Consider the following 19,079-nt stretch of genomic DNA (forward strand, 5'->3'; position numbering starts at 1 on the left):
AAGCATTCATGAAAAATCCAAAAACTTTTTTTCTTTCGTTCTCCAAATGGTGGATAAAGCACGGAACATAGATTTTGTTCCTAGTCATCTATGCAGGCAATGGGCAGCACTTCATTACTCAGACAAATTGGGGAAATCCCATGATGCCTCCTGTCTCATGCTCAGCTTCTCAGTATCAGGACCCAGAGCTCACTGCTCAGCAGAGCAAATCAGAGGCACCAGCACTGCACACTTCACCTGCCTTCCAAGGTGTCCAGGGCAGACCTACCCCAAATCCATTTCAGGGCTGACTCTTCTGAGAGAGGCATCACATAACACAGAGTTTTGACTTGGGGCTGTTTTAGGGTTCTCCCAAGAAACAGAACCACCAGGATATATGTGTGTGCATGCATGCATGTGTGTGTGTGTATAAATGTGTGTACATATATGTATATCTGTGTGTGTATTTTATATATACATACATAGAAAGAGACTTATTTTAAGGAATTGCCTCATACAAAATCTTCAGGGTAGGTTGGCAGGTGGAGATACAGAGAAGAGTTGCAGTTTGAATCCAAAGGCTGTCTGCTGGCAGAATTGCTTCTTTGCTTGAGGGAGATCAGTGTGTTCTGTTCAGGCCTTCATCTGATTAGTCAGGGCCCACCCACATTATGGAGGACAATCTGCTTTACTCAAAGTCCACCAACTTACATCTTAATCTCATACCCAAAACAAAACAAAAAATACCTTCACAGCCAAGTATCTGGGTACTGTGGCCCAGTGAAGTTGACACATAAAATTAACCATCACAAGGTCTAAATTTTTTTTAATTTTTCAGTTTCTTCTTTCTCTCTCTGAAAGACCAATGAACAAACATGCTGGGAGGGAAGATACACAAGGTTTCACATCGAAAGGAGGCAATTAGCATTCACTGAATGCTTTTTGTGCACCAGGCACTTTGCAAAGATGATCTCACGTCACACTCAACCCCTGTGAGGGTGATATTGATGTCCTCACCTGACAGTTATGTCACTTACTCAGGGTCCCGCAGCTAATCCTTGGCAGAGCCAGGATTCAAACCCAGGTCTCTTTTGAACCCAAAGCTGAGCTCTATCGACCCCCTGAAAGACACCAACGAAAGGGCAGAGGCTGCCCAGATAGAGGGACGAGCACAAGATCAGAGCAATGGGAACCCTTCAAGCTCTGCTTCTTCTCGTCCCCAACACTCTCGCACCAGTCTCCCCCTGCTCTCTTGCACACTCACACACTCACACATACGCACTAGGAATATTTAGAAAATGCACATAAGGTGCCTAGTAGTGCATGTATATTTCATGCATATTGGAAAAATTGTAGTTGTTATAATAATAACCATAAATGATGTATATGTGATAGTGAAATAGTCATATGTCAAAGGTGAGGGAGGAGGGGCACAGGACATAAGAGGGTAGGGAGAGGTAATTTATAAGTAATGAGACTGTGAAGGTGAACCCATGTGATACCACAGAGCCCCAAAGTAAATTATTAACACATTCCTTCATTCAGAGAATGCTTTGCAAGCCACCAGTTGACCCTCCTAACAACCTGCTGAAGTGGCCAGGGCAGAGACCCTATGCCCATTTCATAGGTGAGAAATCTGTGGCTTAGAGAGGTTGAGGGCCTTGCCCAAGGGCACACAGCATCCTGCTTTAGGAATGGGAGCCAGGCCTCCTGCCACCGCCCTGTCCATGGAGAGTAGATGCCTTCGGGAAGGGAGAGTCTGGAGGGTCTTTAAGGAGTTCAGAAATCTACTTTCTCTCTCAGGTCAGACTGGGACCCAAACTCCTTCCCCACAGGAGGTGTCACAAGAATCAACAATAATCTATGTGATGATCCCATCCTGGTACTTGGCACAAAGTGTATAATAAATAAATAGCAGGAGAATACATAAATAAGTACCAGCTGCTACTGCTACCATTGTCATCATAGCTTCCATATTCAATGGTCTGCACTGCAGCTCGCAAAATCCAGAGGCCTTCGATGGAGAGAGGGGATAAAAAAAATATCAGTGCATGTGTGTCTTACAGTCCTTTGTTCTGTCCCCTTCTTCCAAATGTCTCCCAGGACAAAGATTTCCATGGCAGTTACATAGCTATTCCCTCTTTTTCACCTCAAATGTTCCTATTTATGGACTGCAAATGTTGGCAGGGATGTGAAGTGGGGACTTTTTTCTCCCAGTAAGGCCCATGGCCATTACATCATTCTGAATTTCCTGGGCTTGTTCATGACGATACACCCACCCTCACTGTGCAGACATGGGGCTTGATTCTAACTACTGCACAGTATTCCACAGTGTTCGTCCACTGCATTTTATGTACCCATTCCTGGGGGGATGGACAAACACCAAGAATACCTCTGAATGTTTCAACAATCCTATGATGAATATCTTGTATATATCACCCTCTGGAGATGTGTGTAAGAGTTGCTTTGAGAAATAACATCCAGGGAGGACTTGCTGGGTCATGGAGTGGACATATACACCCAATTACACTAAGGCCAGCAAGGGGACTGTCAAAGATAGCTGCATCCATCTAAACGTTCCCACCACCCCTGCACGAGGTTTTCTGTATCCCTGCATCCCCGCCAATATGTTGCATTATCCTGCTTTCTATGTTATTGTTTTTGCCAACCTGATAGGTATAAGTGCTATCTCCTTGTTGTTTTGTTTTTGGGTTGTTTTTTTTTTTGCGGTACGCGGGCCTCTCACTGCAGCGGCCTTTCCCGTTGCGGAGCACAGGCTCAGCGGCCATCTCACGGGCCCAGCCGCTCCGCGGCATGTGGGATCTTCCCGGACCGGGGCGTGAACCCGTGTTCCCTGCACCGGCAGGCGGATTCTCAACCACTGCGCCACCAAGGAAGCCCCTCTCCTTGTTGTTTTAATTTGCATTTCTCTGTTTGCCGCTGAGTTTGAACTTCTCTTCGCCGGCTGCTTAGTCTTTGGGGTTTCCTCTCCTGTGAGCCGCCTGCCCATATCTTCTGCCCAATTTTCCCTTGCAGTTCTTGTTTTTTCCTGTTTCGCAGAAATTTCTCAGATATTTTCAATATTAGTTCCTTGTCCATTTCTGATGTTGCAAACACCTCTCAGTTTGTTATCCGTCTATGAACTTACTCCAGGGTGTTCTTCACTGAACAGAAATCTTTAATTGTATTATGATCAAATCCATCCCTTTTTTTTGGTCTTATACTCTGTGCTTTTGGGATACGCATACACACACACACACACACACACACACACACACACACACACCGCAGTGTCCCACAAAAATGCACTCCTATATTATCTTCTATTGATATTCTAGCCTTACCTTTCAAATTTAAGTCTCACTCCATCTGGAACTTGCCTTTGTAAGTGGTATTAGACAGAATCTAGGGTTTTATTGATCTCCATTCAGTGGGTCAGTTTTCCCAACTCCAACCACTAGACTGTCCTTTCCTTCCCCCATTGATTCGTGGGAGCATCTTTCTCATATCTTGAGTTTCCATATGCACACACAGGTCAGTCTCTGAGCTCTTTATTCTGTTCACTGGCCCAATGGAATGTTCTTTTTCCAGACTTTTTTCATTACTATATCCTCTGCTTTTCTTCTTCAAAGTTGCCTCAATTATTCATGGACATTTGTTCTTGAAAAAAAGTTTTTTAGAATAAGTTTATGGAGTTCCCAAAAAAATCCAACTGCAATTTTGATTGGGCCTACATTGAAACAATAGCTTAACTTGGGACAATTGACATTTTTATAACATTAAGTGATGCTATTAAAGAGTATGACTGGGCTTCCCTGGTGGTGCAGTGGTTGAGAGTCCGCCTGTTGGTGCAAGGCACATGGGTTCATGCCCCCGTCCGGGAGGATCCCACATGCCGCGGAGCGGCTGGGCTCGTGAGCCATGGCCGCTGAGCCTGCGCGTCCGGAGCCTGTGCTCTGCAACGGGAGAGGCCACAACAGTGAGAGGCCCGCGTACCGCAAAAAAAAAAAAAAAGAGTATGACTGTCTCAAAGGATTAATCTCCAAAATATACAGGCAGCTCAATATCAAAAAGACAAACAACCCAATCCAAAAATGGGCAGAAGACCTAAATAGACATTTCTCCAGAGAAGATATACAGACTGCCAACAAACATATGAAAGGATGCTCAACATCACTAATCATTAGAGAAATGCAAATCAAAACTACAATGAGGTATCACCTCACACCAGTCAGAATGGCCATCATCAAAAAATCTAGAAACAATAAATGCTGGAGAGGGTGTGGAGAAAAGGGAACCCACTTGCACTGTTGGTGGGAATGTAAATTGATACAGCCACTGTGGAGAACAGTATGGAGGTTCCTTAAAAAACTACAAATAGAACTACCATATGACCCAGCAATCCCACTACTAGGCATATACCCTGAGAAAACCATAATTCAAAAAGAGTCATGTACCAAAATATTCATTGCAGCTCTATTTACAATAGCCAGGACATGGAAGCAACCTAAGTGTCCATTGACAGATGAATGGATAAAGAAGATGTGGCACATATATACAGTGGAATATTAGCCATAAAAAGAAACAAAATTCAGTTATTTGAAATGAGGTGGATAGACCTAGAGTCTGTTATACAGAGTGAAGTAAGTCAGAAAAAGAAAAACAAATACCATATGCTAACACATATATATGGAATCTAAAAAAAAATGGTTCTGAAGAACCTAGGGACAGGACAGAAATAAAGATGCAGATGTAGAGAATGGACTTGAGGACATGGGAAGGGGGAAGGGTAAGCTGGGACGAAGTGAGAGAGTGGCATGGACATATATACACTACCAAATGTAAAACAGATAGCTAGTGGGAAGCAGCCGCATAGCACAGGGAGATAAGCTCAGTGCTTTGTGTCCCCTTAGAAGGGTAGGATAGGGAGGGTGGGAGGGAGACGTAAGAGGGAGGAGATATGGGGACATATGTATATGTATAGCTAATTCACTTTGTTACACAGCAGAAACTAACACACCATTGTAAAGCAGTTATACTCCAATAAAGATGTTAAAGCATAAAATAAAATAAAAAATAAAATAAATAAAGAGTATGACTGTCTCTCCACTTTTCAGATATTATTTTTGTTCTTTAATATCAAATGTTTAAACTTTCTCCAAAGAGGTTTTGTGCATTCTCCTGTTAATTCCTAGTTTTTACTGCTATTGTGAATAGTATCTTGGTTTTTATTATATTATATATGCATTATTATACATAATTATTGTAGTATATTGTTTATATACATTATTATATTTTCTAGTTGGTTACTAATGATACAGAGAAATGCTACAGATTTTTTAAAAGTTGATTGTGTATCTGTATTCCATGCTTGACTCTCTTTTCAGTTTTTTTTTTTTTAAATAAATTTATTTATTTATTTATTTTTGGCTGTGCTGGGCCTTCGTTGCTGTGCGCGGGCTTTCTCTAGTTGCGGAGAGCGGGGGTTACTCTTTGTTGCGGTGTGAGTGCTTCTCATTGCAGTGGCTTCTCTTGCTGTGGAGCATGGACTTTAGGTATGTGGGCTCAGTAGTTGTGGCACACGGGCTTAGTTGCTCTGCGGCATGTGTAATCTTCCCGGACCAGGGCTCGAACCCATTTCCCCTGCATTGGCAGGTGGATTCTTAACTACTGTGCCACCAGGGAAGTCCTCTCTTTTTAGTTTTGATTCTACTTTTCTATGAAGAAGATCATGTCTTCTGAAGAAAAAAAAGTATTATCTTCTTTGTACACTTATTTTTCTTTTCTCTTGCTTTAAAACAATTTTGAAAATTACTTTATTTACTTATTTTTGGCTGCGTCATGTCTTAGTTGCGGCACGCAGGATCCTTCGTTGCAGCCCAAGGGCTCCAGAGCGCATGGGCTCTGCAGCTGTGGTGCGTGGGCTATCTACTTGTGGCACGGGCTCAGTAGTTGCTACTCACGCGCAGGCTTAGTTGCCCCGCGGCATGTGGGATCTTAGTTCCCGACCAGGGATCGAACCCGCTTCCCCTGCATTGGAAGGCAGATTCTGGACCACCAGGGAAGTCCCTGTTTTTTCTTCTAATATTAGCAGGACTTCCTGTGTTAAAGAGGAGTGGTGACAGAGAGGCGTTGCTGTGTTTTTCAAAATCATAAAGAAAATATATAAAGTTACTTTCTTAAAATAAAGGTTGCTATAGAACTTAGATACATGACTTTTACCAACTTAACAAAACTTCTATTTTATTGGTAAGTGGTTTAAAAACAACATTTATCACGTCATAATCTATTTTCCTGCCTCTATCTGAATTTTTTCAGGTAGATTTGATTTTTTTCAAATAGATTCTCTGATATAATACTGATATTATTGGGATAAGCTCTATTTGATTATGAGGTACTATTTATTTTAAAGGCTCTTGGATTCTTTTAGGTAATATTTTATTTAGGTTATTTGTGTCTCATCCATTACATAAATTGACCTACAATCTATTTTCTTATATTTTTTTCTGAGTGATTAGTCTTATATATTTTTTCTAGTTTTGGAATCAATATTATCCTGACCTCATAAAATAAGCCAAGCAGTTTTCATTCTTATATTTTCCACAATATCTTTCTAGAGATCTGGCTGATTCATTCTTTACAAACTTTGTTAAAACTCACCTATAAAAACATCTGAGACTGAAGCATTCTGGGAGGAAGGTCTTTGCCTAACATTTCAAATTCTCTAATACTTTCTAGTCTATTCAAGTTTTCTTTTAAAATTTTTCTTGCGCCCAAACTTAGCATTTTATATTTTTTCAAGATATATGTCCATGTCATCTAAATTTTCAAATTTATTAGTAATGGATATTTATAGCAATCTTTTCTTCCTTTATGTGTGTAATTGTATCTGTTGCTATTTATCCTTTATTATTTATATTTTGTTTATTTGCATCACTCTATCATCAGCCTTACAAATGATGTTTCTCCTGTTAATCTTATTAATATATTAAAACACCAACTTTTGGTGCCTTTACTCTTCTCTGCTTTTGCTACTTGTAGTTGTTCTCTAGCTGATTTCCACCCTTATCTTTATTATTGTCTTCTCTCTTATCAAACATCTCTTTTTCTAATCTCTTGATCTGAATGTTTAGCATGTTTGTTTCACACTGAAATTCTTAATACAGTAAAAAGTCCAGTGCACTATGACATAGACGTAGATCACATCCTACAGGACTTGGCCATGTGACCTGGGTGACTCATTTAACTTTTCTGAGTGTCTGTATCCTAAACTGTGAAATGGGGTTGATGACCCTCTCTCCCAGGCTCCTGTGAGAACTTTATGAAATAATGTGTGGGAGGCACCTGGAGGATCCACAGATCTTAGTTCCCTTCCCCTCCCTTGTTCCACTAATTAGAAAACTGCTAATCATAGATTCATGAAAATCTCAAAACTTCCAAGAAGTGGTTCCCAGCTGGGGACAGTCTTGCTTCCCAGGCGACATTCGACAATATCTGGAGAAAATTTTGGTCATCACAACTGGGGGAGGAAAGGGGTGCTACTGGCATCTAGGGAAGATCCGTGGGTAGAGGACAGGCATACTATTTACTAAACTTCCGACAAGTCATGGGATCAGCCTGCACAACAAAGAACTATCCGGCCCCAAATATCAAGAGTGCCGAAGTTGAGAAGCTCCCCCTTGAAGGAAATTCCAGTAGCATCTGGTTCTGTCTCCTTCTGAATATAAGAATTTTTTCCCCAATACCTCCTCTGCTTGGGTACACCCAGGGACAGGAGGCTCACTACATAAGAAGACAGGTAACAATAGTGGAAGGAACACAGACACTGGAGTCAGCCACTCTTGTACACTGGTCTGCCCTTTATTCTGACTTATCATCTGTAAACCTCAGTTTCCTCATCTGTAAAGTCGACATATATGTAGCTATGATGACCATATGAGATATATCCCAGCACAGGGCCCAGAATGTAGCAGGTGGTCAATAAAAGTTATCTTTTGCAGTTATCCCTTATTGCATCCAAGTGACTTTACAATTCTGCACTTTGGTGATACAGCTTCTTCTATCGGAAGGCCCCTAAACTGTTGGCAGAAAGTGATCACTAATGGTCATTCCCTCTCTCTGGGTCTCAGCTTCTGCATCTGTAAAATAGATGGTGCCACTAAATCAAATCTTACAAACTGCTTGCCCTCAGCCAAAGTCAATTTGCAGATATGTTTGGTGTTTGGCCTGCATTTTTTTTTTTTTTTTTTACCTCTTAGAAGTCAAATCTATTTCTCATTTATAAAAATGGGGTAGTCTACCTCAAAATCTGGAGATCTAGCATCTCTTGAAGAATAAAAGGTTTAGCAATACTGGGCCTATTTCACTCATGGCAACAATCTGGGGAAAGTGAGCAGCGTTGCTCCCATAGAGAGGACATGTGTTCTCCATTCCCCACAATCCCCACCAGTCCCTATTGTCCTGTTTTCACTCACTTGTATCACTTCCGGCTCCTGTAGACATTTGACTTTATAATTCTTAAGATATATGGGCTCTCTAGCTCCTTTCATCTCTTCTGGGCTATGAACCCTGGAAACCATGGAGGAAATTTCCTTGATAAATTACCAGAGGAGAACTAACTACTGATGATTTGCTACAGACTTTACTTAAAACAGAAGCTCTCCTAGACTCTGATTCCATTTTCCAACAAGGGAAAGAATGTCTCTTTTGAAAAAAAGAATCCATGGCCAACTTGTTCAAGTTAATGGAAAGGGTCCTTTGATTTGCAAAGCCCATGAAGACAGTGGGCAGATCCAGGGCTGAAGAGTAAGGGAGCTGGGATGCCTCACAGGGACCTGGTGGTCTCCAAGTGCTCCAGGGCACAACCATGTTAGGTAGTAGTACAAATCTATCCCTGCTGGGGGGCCCCACTTTTTCCACCAGGCACAAGCAGACCTTCAGGAAGTAGGTGGTCTGGAGGGGTGATGCGGTGGTGCCATGCAAACACAAAAACTAAAAAAAAAAAAAAAAAAAAATCCGCTTTGGCCCATCCTAGAGATGAAATTGGCCCCTTCCCAACTAATCTCTGTAGGACTTTCACATTTGCCAACAAAATTCTGTCCCCAGAGTATCTTTGAGAACAAACTATGCAGCGTGTTGGAGAACCCACAATTTAGGTAGAGCTGGCACTTAACCACACAAGCAACCTTGGACAAGTCACCCAATGTCACCGAGCCTTAGTTTCCACATCAGAAAAATGGGATAACGATAACACCTCTTTCCCAGGGCAGCTGCACATGAGTTAATGGGCATCTATTCCCCTTTGTTCTCTGGATGACAAAACTGAAGCTTGGGCAGAATTGATTTGCAGCACGACGCTGCTTTGGGAGGTTCCTATGTCTGGCTAAGATGCAAACCCATTAATCAAATCCAAGGGAAAACTTATTAGAAACAGATCTCCAGTACAAACCAGAGGGTATTATTTAACGAGGAAAAAAAAAATAAACATAGTAATATGTAGTGCTAGGCCTAGTTGTAGTAAAACAAATACACATTCAAAGTGATGGGTCAGTCTTGTTACTACAGGTGAGAAAGCATGTCTCGCGGTAGACTCCCCATATATGTTTGCTGAACTGTTGAGCTGAAAGCAATTTGTCAATTGTCTGGAGGCCATTAAAATGTCCATTATCTTTGTTCTTTTTTGACAACTCTCGTGGGAATTTTTCTAAGGACCCAATCTTGAAGGGGAAAAAATGAAAAGAAATAATATATTGAATTCACCGTGTACATTGGAAAGTGCTTTACAGAGGTTTTCTAGAATTATAAGAAGTGATGGGTTGGACAGTGAGGTCTAAGGGTCGAGATCCACTGGAGCGGTCAATGGAGCTGTGGATAACTGAAGATAATCTCCAGGTCCAGCCATCAGGATCCATAAAGGAATGAGAAATCCTCACTCAATGGTATTTGGGAGAGACTGAGTAGCAAAAGGAAAAACAGTCACATTATAATGTTAAGCACAAAAAGCAATGTTACAGGGGCTTCCCTGGTGGCGCAGTGGTTGAGAATCGCCTGCCAATGCAGGGGACGCGGGTTCGAGCCCTGGTCCGGGAAGATCCCACATGCCACAGAGCAACTAAGCCCGTGCACCACAACTACTGAGCCCGTGTGCCGCAACTACTGAAGCCCGCGCGCCTAGAGCTGTGCTCCACAACGAGAGGAGCCACCGCAATGAGGAGCCCACGCACTGCAACAAAGGGTAGCCCCCTCTCGCTGCAACTAGAGAAAGCCCGCTCGCAGCAACGAAGACCCAACACAGCCAAAAATAAATAAATAAAATAAATAAATTTATTTATTTAAAAAAAAGCAATGTTACAGAGGTGATGATGGATCAAAAGGAGAATGAAAATGGCTGTGTCACAATCGTAAGATTAGGGTAGACTTAAAAAATTTTTTTCTGCAATATTTATGATACACGCACATCAGGGAGAAATACTGTGTTCTGCACACCAGTTGAAACTCAGACCTGGAGTCTGTCCAGCTGTGGACCTCCTGATCTTTCTGCAATTGAGACCACCCACTAAGCACCTACTACGTGTTAATGGGCACTGTGTCAGGCACATTCTGCTGTGCCAGTGGGGATCTCCAATCCCTGGTGAACAGGTCTCAAAAGGAGGAACCAGCATCATAGTCTCTGGAGAAGGGAAACTGAGAGAGAAGGGAACTTGCCCCAGGATCATGTGGCTAAAAAGGGCCGAGTTGGGACTGAAGCCCAGTATGACGTGTGCACAAAGTCTGGCCTCCTTCCAGCACCCAGTGTCCCCCAAAGAACTGGGACATGGAAGAGGGCATTAAACAGCCTTGAATGACACTGCAAAGGTCCTTCCTGTTCAACCCCTCATAGGACTTCTGATGACCTCTAGAAGAAAGAGGATCCTTGTTAACAGAGAGAACGTAGTCCTGGGGATGAGAACCCTCCCCAGGTGAGCTAGAATTGAGCAGCGTTGCAGAGTTTTCACTGGTCATGTCCATCTCTGCACGGGAAGCCATACTTGTTTCCCATTGACTGTAGTGACATAAAGAGCCCTTTCCATTTCCTCTTCCCTTACTATGAATTTCAGAATGTGCCTCTCTAAATGTGTATTTCAGGATTCATACTGGGACCTTGGGTTTAACCACACCTCCCGTCACAGTGTTTTCTATTACAAAACACCTAAAATCCCCACCATCATAGGACAAGTAGGATCCAAACATTCAATCGCAAAAGATGCATTGCATTATTATGAGGTTAGTGAAAACTGATATATTATATAGGTGGTCTATACAGTCACAAAAATCACAAAAGTACAGACAGTGAAAATTATCCTATACCCTAAACCGAGAACGTCTCATTTGATACCGAGATGGTCACTTCCTAGCCCTCCACACCGCCACGTCACCCCCTCCCCAGCATAAGGTGAGAACTTCAGGATCCTCCCACCACCAGCCTCATGTACTGGAGCCCTTCATTGGTCAAGTTATACCTGGTCCACTTAACTACACATTATCACAGGTGTTCGCGTCCATCACTACAATGAAAGCCATCCAGGCTTTTCGCTGGTTCAGAGCTTCAACCAATTCACTGAACAAAGTTAGGCACTTTTACTCCTCAGAATTGCAGAAATGGGTCCGTGCACCCCTGTCCTTCCACCCTTGGTTCGTTTTTACAAAGTCTCCTTTCAAAGTACCAAAAATGGCATCACCTGCCAATGTTGAAGAGATAACAATATCTTTCTTTGCAAGCCTTCTGTGAGTTCAGCCCCGTCTCTTACCTTCATGAACAAATATGGAAGGGGCTGTTTTGAGGGGGCTGATATTCAGAGCACAGCCTCCCTCAAGTCCAGAGGCTGGACGATGCTGGGATCACAACCAACAGCTTCCGACGTCCACCACACAATGTCACCGTAGCCCGCTCAGTTTCCAAAGCTGTGCACATTCTTGCCTGCAAAATCACTTCTGGGACAAAGGAATGTTTCTGAATTCAAAACAATTCCACCTCAAACGTGTTCTCCACTATTAACAAACAGTTCAGGAAGAAATGAAGGAAGCTGAATGCCTCTGGGGACACACTCGGTTTTGCCCCGATGGGATCTTAGCAGCATCTGAGAGCCCTGTGATTTGACAAGGCCATCTACAAACTCCCAGGGCTGTTGATGAAGTTGGCTGTTCACCTGCAAGAATACTTGAGGACAGGTTAGGTGAGGGTGACGTTCCCCAAGCAGCCTTCCAGGCCAGAGGCAGCTGTGGTTTCCATTATACCCTGCCTCTCCCCATGTTTGGGAAATCCTAGTGGACTTTCAGAAATTGGAATCAGGGAGATATGTTTGACAACTCTTTTTGTTTTCAATGTGGTAGATGAGGCCTGTGTCTTTTCCACAGCTGGCTTCTAGCACTGTCCCACCCTCCATTACGGCAAGTTCACCTGCTTTATATCGATCTGTTACCCCTGCCCGTCCCTGAGTCTGGGGCAGCTGTGCAAGGCAGTGGGTGGGAGGAGGATGTAATGTGGTCCTATGGAGACACGAGAGGTCCACTGCCTAGGCCCAGCGGGCTTGGCCTCTCCCCATTTCTCCCTTCTGAACCCTCTTTGGGCTCTGAAAGGCACTGGAGTTAATGACCACATCCATCCTTTGCCCCTGAAGGCCTTCCAGCTCCACAGCCAAAGTCCCTGTGGAGCTGGGAGGGCCTGCAGCCCTGGCTGATCAGGCCCAGGCGGTTTCTTATTTATTTATTTATTTAATCTATCAGATAGAGAATTTTAATTAAATTGGCATAGTTAAGACCGAAAAGACAAAGTGGACATTGTAAGTGTATATTCAGCCCTTGCCTTAACAGGCAAATGAACACAACCGAAACACAGGTGACTCTTGCTGGTCTATGAGACAGTGAAGGGAGCTTCTCAAGATTTAAATATATTAATATAACCACTTATAGAAATCTAAATATAAAACCAATCTCCTATAGGGTTTGGGAAGGCATTCACCATATCCCTGAAAAATTTAACCTTCCTTGTTCAAGTTTAATCATCTCTTTAGAAGGGGGAAACAGTGATAGTACTTGTTGAACCAGAATTACCAGCAAAATTCAAAAAGCTGACCATATTCATTTAGCCACAAGCCAATCTTATTTAAATCAGGACAGAAATATTACATCAGCCATTCATGATCTGAATTCTAGTGTATGAGATCAATTTAAATGTGGTACACATAAAAAGTCACGAGACATTTGTTTCATAATAAATAAGGCAGTGGCCAACGATTACTCATTAGTAGCTTTTTTGAGATAAGCTATCAAGTCTGCCCTTTCTCCCTTCTTCTTAATGCCAGCGAAGATCATTTTTGTCCCAGGGATGTACTTCTTGGGATTCTCCAAATTCTCCATCAGCGTCTCCTCTCCCCAGGTGATGCCTTCGTTCTTGCTGGCATCTGTGTAAGAGAATCCGACAGCCTGACCTGTCTTTTGCCCAAACAGACCATGGAGATTTGGCCCAGTCTTGTGCTTGCCTCCCTTTTCCACAGTATGGCACTGGGCACACTTCTGAACAGAAATCTTCTTGCCCTTCTCAACATCACCCATTTTTAAATCGTACTTTCTCCGTGCACGACTAAGAGGTTCCCGCTCGCAAGCCGAACGTCCCGCTCTCTAATCTCATATTTAAATAAATGCATTTAAGTTTTAAAACACAAAACGATTTAAAGAAGAATCAAGTAACCCATCATACAGATGTTAGGCTGACTGATGTGCAGCGTATGGCTGGTCCACATTTTGGCCATGCTGACTTAGATCAGCCTTCGAGTGTTTTGAACAAATTGTTCCTCTAAGGCCTGGGTTCAGGATGCTATTTGGGGTTCCTTCCAAGCCAACAGCCTCCCTAGGAACTGGAACTTCTATGCTCTACTGGAGCGATGTGATTCAAAGTCTTTCGCTTAGGCTAATCTATCCTGCTTTAAATCCTACAGCGCTATAGAAACTCAATGACAGAAGAGACAGCTGGTCCGTGACAGGAAAATACCATTAGAAGGCGAGAGGCAGCCAAACCCTCGGTAAGCGGATAAACTCACTTAGCTTCTGGAAGGTAAACCTTTCTGGAGATGGCATCCAAGTCAGGAGGTGGGCCAGCTCCCTGTGAGGTGGGCTCCTGAATGCAGATGAAATGTGGGTTTGGAGCTCTGATGTAGATCCAGAGGGGCCAGGCATGGAATGCCTGGCAGTTAGTTTTAGCCTGCAAATGCCAAGGTGCAGCACATTTGAAGTTGTGAGGAAGGGGAAAAGCAACAGGAATGAAAGCAAATATCTGGGAGGGGATTTTTCTTTTTTTTTTTCTTGGCTGCACCATGTGGCTTGCAGGATCTTAGTTCCCCGATTGAACCCGGGCCCTCGGCAGTGAAAGCGCCGAGTGCTAACCACTGGACTGCCAGGGAATTCCCTGGGAGGGGATTTTCTTTGCGCTCACTTCCCCTTGCATTCAAACCTAGTAACTTTAGTGTGTTAGGAGCACTTTCTTTAGGAATAATCTCACTAAATGCTGCAGAAAAGTTAGAAGGAGTTTGTTGGGCTTGATAGGTAGAGAAATAGACACAAAATTCACTAGCATCAGTGGAAACTGCAACATTAAGTCTCCAGTTCAAATACCAGAGTTGGAATCCTGGCCTAGAGAATTTTGTTTTTTTATCTCTACAGTTTATACTCCTCCTCAGGGATGAATGTTTTTCTTACTAGTCTTATTCTGAACAGTTACAAACTGGGATTCAACCCTGCCAGGCTGTATGTGTGTGGTGTGTGTGTGTGTGTGTGTGTGTGTGTGTGTGTGTGTGTGTGTGTGTGTCTGTGTGTGTGCACCTGACCTAGAGACTACCCTTTAAGTAATATGTGTGTGCTGTGTGTATTATTTTTAAAGAAATAGTTTGGTTTCTATCCTTCAAATATCCAAGGGTATTTGGAAAAGATAGTCTAAGACAGACTATTGATCCATTCCTCCAGTTTCCTAAGTGTTCAGTGTATATCAAGTTTATAGAGTATAAGAACTTAACTTCTTACAGAAATGACTTTACTAAATTGCACTGAAATAATAAGGTCTTTTGCTTTTATATTGGAATGTTACGGCATCTTTAGGAAAATCCTTATGCGCTTAATATTCTCACAAATAAGGATCCTCATGAGAAAATATTTGTGACATTTGAATCAAGGATAACTTTATCTCTCTTAAGAGGTTGGTATGCTTCCTTTAATCAGACAAGTGTTATATAACTCATCATATTTCTATTTTTGCTTTGGCTGCCAGGAAATTCAAAGTTAAATTATCTGTTCAAGACCAGTAACTCTACTGGCCTAAATTTGGGGTATGATCATTTTCCCGCTTACTTTAATATTTGCTTAATAATCCTCAATAATAATTTTAACAGTCCTACTTTATCTGAGTCTGGTATATATTACATCTGTTCCATATCAGATATATATAGTATACATTATATCAGGTCTCTTTTTGCTTGCCGTTGACAGATATCCAACTCAATTAAGTTAAGCAATAAAAAGTGGGGAGGGGATTCTTATTGGCTCATATACCTGAAAAGTTGAAAAGTTCAGGGTAGATCCAATCATACAACTTTAGAATAGGGACAAGTCAAAGGGACACAGGAACCAACCTGAAAGTGCTCCCAGTGACCAAAGCTGGAACAATTTGAACAACAAAATAAATAACACGGAACTAAGTTATGACCCAAAGTATAAAAGAAATATACGTGAGTCCATCCTATTAATAATAGAAACAAATGATGGAATAAATAGGAACAAGAAACAAATCTTCCTTACAAAAGAATTTCAAATAATATATGAGGAAGCTCCCTCTCTAGGATGTAGAGGTTAATTCCTTTGAGGGTGGACGAGATTTAGCGACTGGCTTCCAAAGAGGAGGGTATAAAAAAGGGAAAATAGTACCTTTACAGTGGAGAAGCCTGGCAAACACCACCTTGACCAAGTGATAAAGCTCAACATCCCCAGTGATGAGTCATGTTGATATGATATGAACCCTCTGATATGATGTGATGAGAAAGGTACTTCACATCCACGGTAGTCTTTCCAAGACTCCAAAACCCCGTCTAAGCAAGAGAAAAACATCAGACAAGGCCAAGTTGGAAAACATTCTACAGGATACCTGGCCGGGACTCCTCGAGACTGTCGATCAACATCATGAAAAACAAGGAAAGACTGAGAAACTATCACAGGCCAAAGGTGACTAAGAGGGCATAATGACTAAATGCAACGTGGTACCCTGTATTGGAAAGAAGACATTAATGGAAAAACTGGTGAAATCCAAATAAAGTCTGGAGTCTAGTTTACAGTAATGTGCCAATGTTGGCTTCTTACTTGTGACAATTGTACCATTGTAAGTTATAGTGTAAGATGTTAACAATAGGGGGAACCAAAACTCTCTGCACTAGTGTCTCAGTCTGTTCAGGCTGCTATAACAGAATACCATAGTCTGGGTGGCTTATATCCAACAGAAATTTATTTCTCAGAGTTCTGGAGGCTGGAAGTCCAAGATCAGGGTGCCAGCATGGTTGGGTTCCAGTGAGAGTCCTCTTCCTGGTTTGCAGATGGCCATTTTCTTGTTGTATCCTCACAACAAAGAGAAAGAGAGGGATCCTCTGTTTCCTCCTCTTTCATAATGGCACTAATCCCCTTCATGAGGGCTCCCTCCTCATGACCTATTCACCTCTCAAATGCCCCACCTCCAAAAACCATCACATCGAGGGTTAGGATTCCAACTTTCATGAATATGGAGGGGGGACACAAACATTCAGTCTGTAATTATCTTTGTACCTTCTCTGGGAATTTAAAATTATTCTTAAAAACAGTTAAAAAGTAGCAGAGGAACAAACAGAAAATAAATAATAAATAAAATAAAGCCAATCCCATCAATAATCATATTAAATGTTAATGGTCTAAAACTCCAATTAAAAAGTAGAATGGTCAGAATGGATAAAAGAGACCCAACTTCAGCTTGTCTAAAAGTGATGCACTTTAATTATAAAGGCACACAGATTAAAAGTGAATGGAAAAGTGATGGAAAATAATTTGTCATGTAAAAAGTAAGACTTAGAAGGATGGAGTGACTATATTAATAACAGGCTAAATACACTTCAAGGTATAGAGTATTCATAGAGATAAATTACATATGAACACACACGCATAACCCTGATTGATAGTTTAGGAGAGATCATCTTCATCAAATGGTGTTAGAGCTGTGTCTGGCCCAGTCTTACATTTGCCTTTTTCTCTTCATGTGGCTCCCTGTCCACTTCCTCACCCCACCCCGCCCCACTTAACCAACCTTAGCAACCTAGTATTGACCTTTTCCATATTTCCCTATGCTTGTAAAATTATTTCTAAACATATAAGACCACACATACATGTATATATACATATACAAAATATTTCTGTCATTGATTTAGGAAAACATAGGTTCAAAGCATACACACTCTGCTCCAGTTTCTCTTTTAATACCGCATGCAAATTGCTCCAGGTCCCCAGATATCGTGCTAATTCACTATTTTTAATGAACTATTGAGAACGATCCGTTACTATGAATTATCCACAATTTATTCAACGTTGAACATATATGCTTACATTATTAGTATAAGGATTCCCAGGAGTGGGATTCTGGGTCAACGGGGCATGTGTGTGTAATTTTAATACATTTTTCCAAGTTACTCCCCGAGAGGTGGTAGTAACTGCATGTCCACCAACCATGGGCATGTGTACCCTCTTCCCTGTACAGGAATAAGATGCCACCTGTTCAACATGAGTTCTGCACCCCCAGCCCCCATGGAAGGTGTAGAGCAGATGGCACTGGGGCTCATATCCATCATTACGGGTATCCTGGCTCACTTTGGGGAGACAGCAGCATCCACACCCACAGCTCCCTCAGCTGCTGCTCAACTTGTCTGTAGGGGTCCCAAATCCTGGGTCACTTTATGTGAATGAACCTGTTCGTGTCCACCTGGGCCAGGTGCTTCTCTGGGGAAGTACCAGCTTGTCTGCAGCTCACCTTAAAGCATCAAGGTCATGGGCTTTGAAGAAATAGAAGACCAACTGGAGATCCAATGAGACACAGCCTCCTGGGGGTTCCAGCATATCCTCCTGGCTTCGAAATTGACCTCATTCTCCCCACTGCAAGGTTATCTTCTTTTCCTGTTGCCAATCCTGCTGGCCGCAGACCCACGGCAGACTTGGGGACGACACACTGACGTAGATGGTTTAACTGGTTCCCAAGATGTGTAAGGTCAAATGCCTATAATAAATCCCCTATGACACTCACAGCTATTTTGCTTTGCTGAGGGAACCCTAATATTGTACACCACAATTATTCTCATCCAGCTCTATGATAAAGCAAGCTTTGAGCCTTCAGGGTATATACTAAGACCAGCTGTTCCTATGGCCATCGCTTAGACAATGTCTGCTTAACTACAGATTGGAATTCACTGATGCAGTTCTACAGCAAGTCAATTCTGCAGACACGTATTGAGCACCTACTGTGTGCTCTCTGTGAGGTCTGCCCTCACACTAGTAATAATCCTCTTTTATTATGACAATGAAAAAAGAAAATCTTGAGATAAAAGGTAAAAAACAAAAAGTTCATGCTTGTAGTTGTAGCAATTTCATATTAGATTAATCCTCCAAGTGTTTTTAACGAAACTAGACCTTTCATTGGGTGATAAAAATGACTCATGGGTGCCAGCAGTAATACATAACTCTTTTTGTGTGTGTGTGATGATTTCCTAAGCGGCTAAGATGTAACTAATTGCCCAATTCTGAGTTTCTTTAAAAAAAAAAAAAAAAAAAAAAAATCTAGCATGCTAACATGGATCAGCATCTTTAGAATTCAACAGTAGTTTAATTTATACCTAACGTTTGGATTGGGAACTGCTTGAGAAGCATTCTTGTCACCATTTTTAAAAATTAAAAAGTAAGACAGCAGCTCCCTTGCCTATTCCATGAAGGTCTTAAAACATGCCTGTAGGGCTTCCCTGGTGGCGCAGTGGTTGAGAGTCCGCCTGCCGGTGCAGGGGACATGGGTTCGTGCCCCG

General features: G+C 42.2%; 1 pseudogene; it reads right to left on the reverse strand.

The window, feature by feature from the left end:
* Nucleotides 1-13,251: 13,251 nt before the first annotated feature.
* On the reverse strand, nucleotides 13,252-13,569 carry LOC103083903 (cytochrome c pseudogene; annotated as a pseudogene).
* Between the last annotated feature and the right edge of the window lie 5,510 nt (nucleotides 13,570-19,079).

Source organism: Lipotes vexillifer, unplaced genomic scaffold (assembly GCF_000442215.2).
Source record: "Lipotes vexillifer unplaced genomic scaffold, Lipotes_vexillifer_v1.1 scaffold1017, whole genome shotgun sequence".
Classification (NCBI taxonomy): Eukaryota; Metazoa; Chordata; class Mammalia; order Artiodactyla; family Lipotidae; genus Lipotes; species Lipotes vexillifer.